This window comes from Bos javanicus, chromosome 11, assembly GCF_032452875.1.
Source record: "Bos javanicus breed banteng chromosome 11, ARS-OSU_banteng_1.0, whole genome shotgun sequence".
Classification (NCBI taxonomy): domain Eukaryota; kingdom Metazoa; phylum Chordata; class Mammalia; order Artiodactyla; family Bovidae; genus Bos; species Bos javanicus.
The window spans coordinates 90,245,269-90,258,700 of NC_083878.1; the positions used below are offsets into that span (position 1 = coordinate 90,245,269).

At 42.5% G+C, this 13,432-nt stretch overlaps 1 pseudogene; it reads left to right on the forward strand.

Annotated features, from left to right (window-relative positions):
• Positions 1 to 12,846: 12,846 nt before the first annotated feature.
• On the forward strand, positions 12,847 to 13,181 carry LOC133256551 (large ribosomal subunit protein eL30-like; annotated as a pseudogene).
• Positions 13,182 to 13,432: the final 251 nt, after the last annotated feature.

A 13,432-nucleotide genomic window follows, 5' to 3' on the forward strand; every position in this document is an offset into this window, starting at 1 on the left:
TGACTGAAGCCTATCTATGGAATAACTTGTGTGACTTGTGTTTATAAAATCTGAAGTAGGTAAACAAAAGATGCAAGCTAGGAAATATCAAAATACATCAAGTCAAATGGAACAAAGAAGAAAACAAATGAATCATTAAAGCAAAGGGGTTCTATTGTCATAAGGGAGTAAATTAGAGACTGGTTTAAACCAACACCTGAAGATAAAAGCTCAAAGCACTTAAATAACAATACTCATTCATGTGATAAATAGACTCCAACTTGTGAGAGGCTCATATTTTAACTCTTGGAAACAACCACCTCCTACTTTTAAATCACCTAAAAGCCTTCATACCTGATTGCTCAATAAATAGTCTGGGTCTAGAATAAAATTCTGATTAAGAAAAGAATTTCCTCTTGGAAGAGGGAGGTGAGCTTAATTGGCAAGTAGGGCTGACTTTGTGAGTCACAGATGGGAAGATAAAGGAGACCTACCTAATGTTGAAAAAATGTGCCTCGTCAGGAATTATATTAGATCCTGTCTGATTCTCACAGTTTAGTGGGTAGGTAGCTGCTACATACTTTATAAAAGGCGAAGTAGAGGTTCAGAGAAGTTCAACAAGGGAGGAAGGAAAACTCTCAGCGGGCGCGGGGGTTCGATGTCTCTGCCCCCACTCTTGACAGGTTATAGCTGGTTTTCTGATGTCTAAGAGGGGCTGGTTCAGCATCCTGGTGACTTGCAGGATGGAGACTGTGGTGTGGTGATGGGGGGCAGTTGGTACTTAGAGGGAGCTGGTGAGGGGCATCTCTTTCCCCCTGTTAAAGAATCAGGCTCAGAGCTGTTCTTAGAAGAGGAATTCCATTTTTTGCTTCTTATTTGTAACAGAGACTGAAGTGCTGCAGTCTTAGTATTTCCTGATCCTCTGCCCAGAAAGTCCATCCTGGCCTCTGGGAGGCAGCCCTAGCTGCACCCCCTTCTCCTCCCCGCCCCTCCCAGGCCATGCGTGTCTGGGACTCCCTTCTTCACATCCCCAGCCCCAGACTGGGCTGCCTCTGAAAATTTCATGCCTCCAGGTGCTACATGGATTATTCATGAAGGCTGCACACGGTCGCCATGGGAGCCGATTGGCTGCGGCATCTTTAGCATATTAATAACCCCCTCTGATTGAGAGCCTGCCCGGCAGAGACCCACCTGGCTCCTCAGTCACTGGCAGGACCAGCTTTTCCATTTGCAGAACACGTTGTTTGTTATTTTCTTTCCAGATGACCCAGGAGTAATATTTACCTAATTGACTAATCCCAGCGAGCGTGGATCCCCCCTGGAGCCTCAAAGGATGGCAGCTCCCCGGCTGGCCTCTCTGGGGGGGTTGGCCTCAGGTCATGGCCTCCTCCTGGCTTCTTTTCTCCCTGGTGGGGCAGTCAGGCCAGCAGGCGCCCCCAGTGGGCAGACATGACATCAGAAAGGCTGAGTCACTGGGCCCAGATCGGGTGTCAGGCTGGGCTGTGAAGGCAGCCTCAGTGGGCTTGTGGGCTCCGGCTGGAGGGTACTGTGTTGATGCCAGGCTGGGGCTGCAAGAGATCCCTTAGAAAGCTTCTAGCTACTCTGTGCAGAGGCATCATGGGAAGCTAGTACTGATGAATACCCGTGATTTGTAAGAAGCACATGAAAATCACAAGGCTTCTCACAAACCTACCGGCAGTCCAGAGGGGGCTTCTGGTCAACGCTGGCCAATTCCCATCTGTAGGCTACTGCAGGGGTTGGGGTAGCTGGGTTCCAACTGAACACAGATGAGAAGGGAATGGACCTAGACAGCTGCTTGGGGGAAAGGTAGGGTTTCAATGCTTCCCTGTCAGAAGAAAACATTAGCCAAAGGAAAGATGATGCAGAGCAGTGGAGACCCACAGCCTCTGACAGAAGGGCTGCTGGGCCATGGCCAGGGCTTGGGTGACCGCAGTGAGGGTTGGCACAGGCTGGTGGCACAGACCTGGATCTCTCCTGAATGTCTCTGTAACCCGCTGCTGAGTCCAGGGGTCTTTCAGGGGGGTGTCAGGAGGCTCTTCCCATCCCAGTAAGAAGATGATGTGTTTAGATTTGCATTCCAGGAATAGAAGCAGCAGTGGGATTCGAATTACACAGCCTGCTCCAAACAGTTGAGCAGCTGCTTGCTTTTCCACTACTGCTGAAGACCAGAGCCCTCTCTGAGCACCCCGGGAGGGCAGCAGGAGGAGGCAGCTGGTCCATTCTGCAGCACAGAGATGCCCTGGATGTTCAAGTACAGATATAGCTGTGGTTGAGTCACTGGGTGCCTATGCCACCAAACAGAGGAGAGAACAAAACCTGGTGATGTTAAAAAGGGAAGCCCATCCACCTCCCTGAAAAGTAGAATCCACGCTAGCAGTGCCCTGCGCTAAGGGCAGCAGGATTGCAGTGGGGCTTCTGTCAGGGAGAAAGGAGGAGGCCCTTTCCTTCTTAACGGCCATGGGGATCTCTGTTAACATTGCACATCCAGAGAAAGCCTTGAGTGGAGGGAGCACTGAGTGGATTGGCATAGGCGCTCTTTAAACTAGCCTGTCATTTAGTATTCATTTACAACAAATCTTGAGGGCAGGAGGAGAAGGGGGCGACAGAGGATGAGATGGTTGGATGGCATCATTGACTCAATGGACGTGAGTTTGGGCAAACTCTAGGAGACAGTGAAGGACAGAGAGGCCTGGTGGGCTGCAGTCCATTGGCTCCCAAAGAGCCAGACAAGACTGAGCAGCCGAACAACAGCAACACATACAGATTTATATAAAAAAACTAAAGTTGCTGCCATGCTGTCAATTCTGTTAAAAATAAACGCTTTTTGGATGTTTTGTGTCACCCTAGAAACTACACGATGAGGCCAGAAGGAGCAAAGTCAGTGGCCTTCACCTTGGGAGAATGCCAGGACTATGGCTTCTGTATGAGAGTGTTCGTGCTGCACTTTCTGGTGGTTTGAGTGTCCTAGGGACAGCAGCTGCGAACCTTGCAGGAGGAGCTGCACTCAGCTGGGCTCTCATGGACTCTGTGCAATTTCACAGGTAAATATTCTGAGTCACAATTATGACACCAGATGCAAATTTCAGCTTTCAGAATGATAACTGGTTTCCAAACCATATCTCTCCAACTGTACATAATATGTATCATTCTCAGTTGCTCATTTGTGTCTGACTCTGCATTCCCATGGACTGCAGCACTCCAGGCTCCTCTGTTCTCTACCATCTCCCAGAGTTTGCTCAAATTCGTGTCTATTGAGTTGGTGAGGCTATTTAACCATCTCATCCTTTGTGGCCTCCTTCTTCTCCTGCCCTCTGCTCTCAATCTTTCCCAGAATCAGTATATCAGGTGGCCAAAGTATTGGAGCTTTAGCTTCAGCATCAGTTTTTTCAATGAATATTCAGGGTTGATTTCCTTTAGGATTGACTAGTTTGATATCTTTGCAGTCCACAGGACTCTCAAGAGTCTTCTCCAGCACCACAATTCAGACACATCAATTCTTAAGGCACTCAACTTTTTTTATGGTCCAACATTCACATCTGTACATGACTACTGGAAAACCCATGTTGAAATGCATAAACAGGGTTATTATGCTATAGATAGATTATTTAGGGTTAGACTGAGGAGAGATGGGATGGAAAGGAGGAGGAAGAAGTGAGAAAATCATTCCATTTGTTCTTAATCCTGAATTATTCTAGGTCTTCTATCTACCATGCAGATTCTGAAACCAAACTCAGGAGAGTAGTCTTGGGTCTTGGTAACCTTCAGAATTTGATGGGTCTAAAACATACTAGAAAATGGAAAAGAAAACATCCAGAAATAGATCATCTTTCCCACAGCTGAAGATTATTTTTGAAGTAAAACTTTTGGGGAAATAAATTATGAAAAGTCTAAAATGGTTAAGCATCTGAGCTTCGCCATTTTTCATTATAGCTATGGTACCGAGGCTCCTGGGAAAACCATTCCAAATGTCTGCTCCCAACGTTTCCACAATTCCGTCAAAGCTTTGCACAACTAATGTTCATTGAATTCAGTATTGTACATCCACTTCAGGTGGAGTGAGATTTTGCCATTATTTCAATAAAGCAATTTGGAGCACATAGAGGCACAAAGGCAGTATCTATACAGTAAATATACACATACATAATTAGAAGGCTGCTAAATTATATAGGATGGTGTTTAAAGAAGCAAAGAGTTCAAAATTGAAATGGAAGCCTGGTAAATAACCCATTATACCCAAAGAAATCCTGATTGCCTATTCATAGTTGGAATTTACATGAACCCTTGTTCATTAAAGAATGAATAGCTGCTAATTTGCAGCATTACCAAAGCAAAGTTCAGATGACAGAATAAGAAAAAAACTCTCAAATCAGAGATCTACCAGCTGTCCCACATAAACACCACTGAAACTTTCTTAATATACGGGAGATCCTATTTTTAAATTCTACTATCTAATTAAAATACCCCAGAGAAAAGTGATGCAGATTGCAGAAATCAAAATTTAATAATAATAAAGAAGATGGGAGGGAGCAAATCAATCCATTTGTTACAGCAGTTTGCTAAAGTGCTTGTTTTTGAGTGTTTATTTATTTAAGCAGCAGAACCTGAGCATTCTTCAAAGAAACAGGCTAAGGCTCTTGTTCAGATTTACCTGTGAAGAGCTTATATCAGGGAATGGAAAAGTGATAGAAGTAACCCAGACATGATTTTTTTTTCCCTTAACAAGCTAATAAGCCAGGGATGGAATCAAACATAGTAGGGAGATGGGGCTTGGAAAGATTTGGTGAGTGTGAAATGCCCAATTCTGAAGAGCTGTCACTTCCTCAGAAAGCCTGGGATCTCTGCAACTTGGAATCAGAGCTGAGAGGTGCTGTCAGGATGGCTGACAGCCCAGGGCAGGTGCTGCCATGACTTGTCCAAAGTCACACAGAAAGCATCAGAGCTCGAACCTGACCCACAGCTGATGACACTTAGATGTCTACATTTCTCTTACAGATTATCAGCTTCTCACACTGTATCATTCAAAGATTAGTTCAGTTCAGTTCAGTGGCTAAGTCTGACTCTTTGCAACCCCATGGACTGCGGCAAACCAGGCCTCCCTGTCCATCACCAACTCTGGAGTTTACTCAAACTGATGTCCATTGAGTCAGGGATGTCATCCAACCATCTCATCCTCTGTCATCCCCTTCTCCTCCCGCCTTCAATCTTTCCCAGCATCAGGGTATTTTCAAATGAGTCAATTTTTTGCACCAGGTGGCCAAAATACTGTAGTTTCAGCTTCAGCATCAGTCCTTCCAATGAATATTCAGGACTGATTTCCTTTAGGATGAACTGGTTGGATCTTCAAAAGCATCAATTCTTTGGCACTCAACTTTCTTTATGGTCCAACTCTCACATCCATACATGACCACTGGAAAAACCATAGCCTTGGCTAGATGGACCTTTGCTGGCAAAGTAATGTCTCTGCTTTTTAATATGCTGTCTAGGTTGGTCATGACTTTTCTTCCAAGGACTAAGCGTCTTTTAATTTCATGGCTGCAATCACCATCTGCAGTGATTTTGGAGTCCAGAAAAATAAAGTCTGACACTGTTTCCACTGTTTCCCCATCCATTTGCCATGAAGTGAAGGGACCGGATGCCATGATCTTAGCTTTCTGAATGTTGAGTTTAAGCCTACTTTTTCACTCTCCTCTTTCACTTTCATCAAGAGGCTCTTTAGTTTTTTACTTTCTGCCATAAGGGTGGTGTCATTTGCATATTTGAGGTTATTGTTATTTCTCCTGGCAATCTTGATTCCGGCTTGTACTTCATCCAGCCCAGCATTTCACATGATGTACTCTGCATATAAGTTAAATAAACAGGGTGACAATATATAGCCTTGACGTACTCCTTTTCCTATTTGGAACCAGTCTGTTGTTCCAGGTCCAGTTCTAACTGTTGCTTCTTGACCTGCATACAGATTTCTCAGGAGGCAGATCAGGTGATCTGGTATTCTCATCTCTTTCAGAATTTTCCACAGTTTGTGGTGATCTACACAGTCAAAGGCTTTGGCATAGTCAATAAAGCAGAAATAGATATTTTTCTGGAAGTCTCTTGCTTTTTTTGATGATCCAACATATGTTGGCAATTTGATCTCTGATTCCTCTGCCTTTTCTAAAACCAGCTTGAACATCTGGAAGTTCATGGTTCACATACTATTGAAGAAAAAAGATTAGAAGGCAAGGAATACACACCCTGCACTGCCCCCACTGCACTGTACACAGCCATCCAAGGCTCAATAACCTTAAAATAATGAGCTTCAGCATTATTTTATATATATATATATATATATCAAGTTATATCCAATCAAAGATATAAAAGGTAGATCAAATTCCACTGATTCATTATTATTAAATCAGTAGCAAGTAATGTGAATACTAAGAAAAAGCACCTGCAATGTGATGGAGCATAAATAACACAAGATCTAACGTGGCCATCAAACTGTGATGAAACTTTGCTAGTTCTCAAGAAAATGTAAATGACAGTACAAATTAAAGACCAAATTGGGTCATATGTAGAGATGTAGATGGACCTAGAGTCTGTCATACAGAGTGAAATAAGTCAGAAAGAAAAACAAATATTGTGTATTCCTGCATATTTCTGGAATCTAGAAAAATGGTACATGTGAACCTATTTGCAGGGCAGGGATAGAGATGCAGACATAGAGAACAGATATGTAGACATAGATGGGGAAGAGGGGTGGACAAACTGAAAGAGTAGGCTCGACATATATATACACTATCGTGTATAAAATAGATAACTAGTGGGAAGCTGCTGTTTAGCACGGGGTCTCAGCTCAGTGCTCTGTGATGACCTAAATGGGTGGGATGGGGGCGGGATGAGAGAGAGGTCCAAGAGGGAGGGGGCAAATGTATACATATGGCTGATTCACTTCATTGTACAGCAGAAACCAACACAACATTGTAAAGCAATTACACCCCAACAGAAAAAAAAAAAAAAAGACAATGTATCACTTGCTAAGTTGACAAAAGTAAATTATGATAAACAGTGTTAAAGAAGTTTAGCAGAAGACAGAAACTCTTCAGCCTTGCTTGTGGGAAGGTCAATCTCATTGTTTTCTCTGAAGTTTATGGGAGCAGATGTGGACAACCAAAAAGATACTCATTTTCTCAAGCAACTTGATATCTTATAAATTTATTGAAGAAAATAGGCAAGAAAACAGAGATGTGTGCATAAAAATGTTTGAGATACTGAAAACTGGAAACGAGCAACTTATTCAAAGATAAAGATCAACTCAACTATAGAAACACAGCTTCTGTACCCCAGATGGTGGCATGAACATCCTGCATCTCATTGGGATTATTAGAATGAGCTCTGGAGTGTGGGAAAATCCTGGCTTCACAAGTCGCTCTTTGGGTGATCCTGGATAAGTTACTTAATGTTTCCCTACCTTGGGGATCCTCATTTGTAAGATGTAGAATTACCAGTCTTAAAGGAAATCAACCCTGAATATTCATTGGAAGGACTGATGCTGAAGCTGAAGCTCCAATCCTTTGGCCACCTGATGTGAAGAACTGACTCATTTGAAAAGACCCTGATGCTGGGAATGATTGAAGGCAGGAGGAGAAGGGGACGATAGAGGATGAGATGGTTGGATGGCATCACCGACTCAATGACATAAATTTGAGCAAACTCTGGGAGATGGTGAAGGATAGGGAAGCCTGGCATGCTGCAGTGCATGCGGTCCCAAAGAGTCTGACACGTCTGAGCGACGGAACAGGAACAAGAACAACTTCAGAGGACCCCCAGGAGGATTAAATATGTCAACACTCCTTTTATGTAAAACGCTTAGATTAGATTCAGCTACATTGTGTGTGTGTCCATCAAGGTTCCCCAGAAAAACAGAACCAATAGATGAAGGAGAGAGACAAATTTAGCATAGAAACAGGCCAAGAAGTCACACCCTCTGCTGCCTGCCAGCTGGAGAAACAGAAGGCCAGTGTGAGTCCGAAGGCTCAGAAAGCCGGAGCGCTGATACCTTGGGGCAGGAGATGATGAATGTCTGGACTCAAGCAAAAAACAAATTTGCCCTCTCTGTGCCTTTTATTCCACTCAGGCCATTAAAGGCAAGCTTCTTTATGCAGCCCACAGATTCAAATTCTACTCTTTTTCTGAAACACCCTCCCAGACACACCAAGAAATAATGTTTTCTCAGCTCTCTGGCATCCCTTAGTGCAGTCAAGTAGACATATAAATTTTACCATTATGTGTTCAGAACTATTATTTAACTATTTCACTATTACCATGTGGGGCTTCCTAGCTGGCTCAGTGGTAAAGAATCTGCCTGCCAATGCAGAAGGCACAGGAGACATGGGTTTGATCCCTCAGTTGGGAAGAGCCCTTGCAGAAGGAGATTACAACCAACTGCAGTATTTTTGCCTGGGATAATCCCATGGACAGAGGAGCCTGACAGGCTACAATCCATGGGGCTTCAAAGAGTCAGACACAACTTAGCAACTAAGCACAGCACAGCTATTATCATGTCTCAATTAATGATGTTATCAGAGTGTATTTTATTTTCAAAACATTTTAGAGTGAAAAAAAACCTAAGGAAATAGAACAAGACATTAAAAATATTTCTATATCTTTATGCTTGTTTATATTTTCTATTTGTATATAATTAGCACAATGCCAAAGAATGTTCAAACTACTGTACAATTGCACTCATCTCACATGCTAGCAAAGTAATGCTCAAAATTCTCCAAGCTAGGCTTCAACAGTATGTGAACCAAGAACTTCCAGAAGATCAAGCTGGATTTAGAAAAGGCAGAGGAACCAGAAATCAAATTGCCAACATCCATTGGATCATAGAAAAAGAAAGAGAATTCCAGAAAAACATCTACTTCTGCTTCATTGACTACACTAAAGACTTTGACTGTGTGGATCACAACAAACTGTGGAAAAATCTTCAAGAGATGGGAATACCAGACCACCTGACCTGCCTCCTGGGGTCGCAAAGAGTCGGATACGATTGAGCGACTGATCTGATCTGATCTGATCTGATGAAAGTGAAGGAGGAGAGTGAAAAAGTTGGCTTAAAGCTCAATGTTCTAAAAACTAAGATCATGGCATCCAGTCCCATCACTTTATGGCAAATAGATGGGGAAACAATGACAGACTTTATTTTTTAGGGCTGCCAAATCACTGCAGATGGTGACTGCAGCCATGAAATTAAAAAACACTTGCTCCTTGGAAGGAAAGTTATGACCAACCTAGATAGCATATTAAAAAACAGAGACATTACTTTGCCAACAAATGTCTGTCTAGTCAAAGCTATGGTTTTTCCAATAGTCATGTACAAATGTGAGAGTTGGACCATAAAGAAAGCTGAGCACTGAAGAATTGATGCTTTTGAACTGTGGAGTTGGAGAAGACTCTTGAGAGTCCCTTAGACTGCAAGGAGATCAAACAGGTCAATCCTAAAAGAAATCAGTCCTGAATATTCATTGGAAGGACTGATGCTGAAGCTGAAACTCTAATACTTTGGCCACCTGTTGCAAACTGACTCATTAGAAAAGATTGAAGGCAGGAGGAGAAGGGGACCACAGAAGATGAGATGGTTGGATGGCATCACCGACTCAATGGACATGAGTTTGAATAAGTTCCGGGAGTTGGTGATGGACAGGGAAGCCTGGCATGCTGCAGTCTACGGGGTCGCAAAGAGTCGGACACAGCTGAGCAATTGAACTGAACTGAATGCATTGTCTGTATAGTAACATCTTTTAAGAACTCTACCTATATTTTCAAAAGTTTGCTATGCAAGTAAAGAGAAATAACATTCATGACACAGTAGTCGCGTGCTGTGCAGGGGTGAAGAGCTTGCACTGCAGTGATGAATGCAGTGTGATTCCCCACTCTGCTGAACACATACTTACTGTAAATCCTTGGGCAGGTTTATTTAACCTCTTTAAATCTCAGTGCTATAATGGCAATAGAGCTATGTGTGGATTAAATGAGATAATCTGCGAGAAACATTCACTCTAACACCAAATGGGAAGACTATGCTCTGCAAAAATATTAACCAGGATTACTAGTCAGCACACGTCAGTTATAATCAAATCAAATTGTAAGAATTATATATTTCTGGATTGAGCTGTGAAGAATCTAGAACATGAAAATTATGTCAGAGGTGACAGTTCAAGGTACAAACACACAAGTCACATCTCACCCAGTTGCTAATATGTCGGAGAAATGGTTGGATCTATGTCCTACGCTAAAATGTATAGTTTTAAGAATTAAAATGATACAGAAAAGTGCTTTTATTATTCTTCGTTTTCCCTAGGAAAGCAATCTTCATCAGAACAAGACAGGAAAATATGGAAACACACATGAATGCCTCTCATTACAGATGCCATAGCAATTTGTTCAGTTTGTTTTCTTTGCATTAAGTACAAATAAAACCACTGGCCACCTGAACTAGCAAATGTTCTCATCCAAACTTACTTTAAAATGCAGCAAAATAAATGAATGAATAAATACATGCATATATAAAGAAATGAAATGGGTCATTAGATGTTTAGGGAAGAAATAGCAGTTAGGCTTATGATAAAATAAATATAGTAAGTGATTGATTGCAGAATGGAGATGGTGAGTGTATGGTTATTTATTCTACACTTCTTCATCATTCAATACCTGGGAAAAAAAGCAAAGAGAAAGTCCCGTGAAATGCGTGCACTGGACTCCCTGTGGAATCTGGGTGTCCGAGGTGGTCTTTGCAGGACAAGCAAACAGCACACCTATGTGCTCCAAGCCTGTTTCCACATGCAGTGTGCCAAGGGTGTGCTCTTTTCTCAGTAGCTGAGTGGTGGTGGGAAGCTTGGCCTGGTGAACTTGGTGCTGACTCTTTCCCCTTATCAACATGGAAGAAAAAATGGGACAGGCTTGGATTTTAAATTTTAAAAATGACACTATTGTTTTAGTGATTTTTCTCTGCCCTGCTACCACTAAATTTATACTTGCCTTTCAAATGAACTTTAAAGGGAACATTTTATTGTGCCTTCAAAGTTTTAGTATTTCAAAGTAACAACAACTCTGTTCCTCGCTGCCAAGACCTAGTACCAACCACCTGGGAGAGATCACTTCTGAGCTGGCCGTCTCCCTGGGAGGCATCTTTCTTGGGAGAGATGCTTGGGGAAGATCCATGAATAGGGTGGAATAATTCTCAGACAAAGGTTGGCCATCAGTCATTCAGAACTTTCCTGTCTGAACCTCCCCCTCCAACCCGTGCGTGTGAAATGTGCACACACACACACACACACACACCCCTTCCATGGCTGTTTCAGTTATGTCAGCACCCCCTTTGTCTGGCCACCATCGTGGACTTGTTCAGAAGCAGTGGCCAAACGCTTCCCTGTGTTACTCTACATTTTGATAGAGAGGCTGCATTAATGTCTAATGAAGTGTCCACTGCACTGACAGAAATTACCTGAATGTGATCTTTTAACAAATACACACTCATCTAGAAATGTGTGTAAAACTAGAGGTTGTATATTACTCACACTTTGCTACCATCCTCTCATGTGGTGTTCAAGCCGACTTCAAAGAGATCCTGTGTGGTTGTTCTGTGGGTTTCTAGGCTGGAGTGTGGACTGTGGTGCTGAGTGGCTCCCTGCTTTGATGGTGACTGGTGTTGTGTATGCAAAGAAAAATCAAATGTTTGAATCAAAGGAAAACAGAAGAGTGTGGAATGAATGTAAGATGTCTTCCTCTCCAACCCCCAAATGTATGCTTTATCTTGGAAACATACCTATTTGACATAAGTAAGATTTTACCAAATGACTCAAAATATAGTTAAGATGCCAGCATCACTCAAAAATATGACTCGATTCTTTGTGCGGTATTTTCGTTATGCTCTGGAAAGATTATGACAAGGACTTATATTCCATGTTGGGAAGTGAGCTGATGATTCTTATAAATAAGCACTTACTAGGAAAATTGATAAGCAAATCAATTGTACCTATGATACAAATTTGTAAGAAGACCAAAGGATGGCATTAGCTGCTGCTAAGACCTGAAACCAGAGACAATGAGCTACAATGGAATGGAGTTCTAGCACTTGCATCACAATAGTATTCACAAGGATAGTGTTAAAGCTAAGAAACCCTAACTCTTAAAACTGCTGATGTGAGAAAAGCACTAATTCACAATCTGCAGGCACAAGTCACATGGCTATAGTTTAGGTTCAAAAGCACAGAGAAACCAGAGTGGTCAATCATTACAGCAACCATCTGCCTGTTATACTAAGCCACTTTGAGTCAGTCATCCTGCATTTGTTTAAACCATATGATGGCAGTTTATATGTGTCCTTTCCAGGCTACATATGTGGAAAAAGAGGTCAATGGAGACAAGGAGTCCCTGCCTTCCAGGAGGTGAACCTGTAAAACACACTGTTTTAAGTAAGAAGAAGCATGACAAGTAGCACATGTAGGTGGTGTGGACAAAAGCCTGGGGGAATGCAGGAAACAAGGGGTTTGTTCTGGGTGCGATAAGTCATGGGCAAGAAGGGTAAATGACAAACCTCTATGGAAGTGGTCAGATGGGTGACGACAGCAAGGCTGACTTTAGAAGACTGCGGAGGTTTGTGGGGATGGAGTTAAGAATCAAGGGCTTTCCTTCAGCTTTTACAAATCAAAGAAATTTGAGGGGTCTATTTTGGGGGTATTAATGAATAGGTCATGTTTTCCTTCTACACAATTTCACAATTTTTTATTTTGGAACTTTGATCCTAAACTTCCTGTCTTGTCCTCTGTGTTCTAGATTGAGGGCATCCCACACTAAAGCAGGAACCTGATGGCCACAGTGAAGATGAAAAAGTCACTGGAGCCAATCAACCTAAGCTCCAGCTCATCATGAAAAGTGGAAAGTATATACTGGGGTACAAGCAGGCTCTGAAAATGATCAGACAAAGCAAAGCGAAACTGGTCATCCTCATGGACGGCCCAAACTTGAGGAAGCTGAAGTAGAGTATTATGCCATGTTGGTCATCACTACAATGGTAATGGTGATATTGAATTGGGCACAGCATGTGCAAAATATTATAGAGTATGCACATTGGCTGTCACGGATCCAGAGCATTCTAATATAACATCATCAGAAGCATGTGAGGACAGACAGGTGAAAGGTAAATCATGCACAATTTTTCTTTAGTAAAGCTGGCCAGAGCTTGTTTGCTTTTTTTTTTTTTTTAATACCACTTTGGTAGGTATTTACAGAGTTTCTCACTTCTCTTACTCTGCCCTCCCATGATCCCTTTCGACTTTTGAATGGCGTTTCTCATGCCCTGGCCTTTCTTTACTCCAGCTGGCCTTTGTTAGAGTTGGCAAACTGGACCTAGACCAACATGGTGCACATGGGGGATGTTAGAACATTCTTTGTA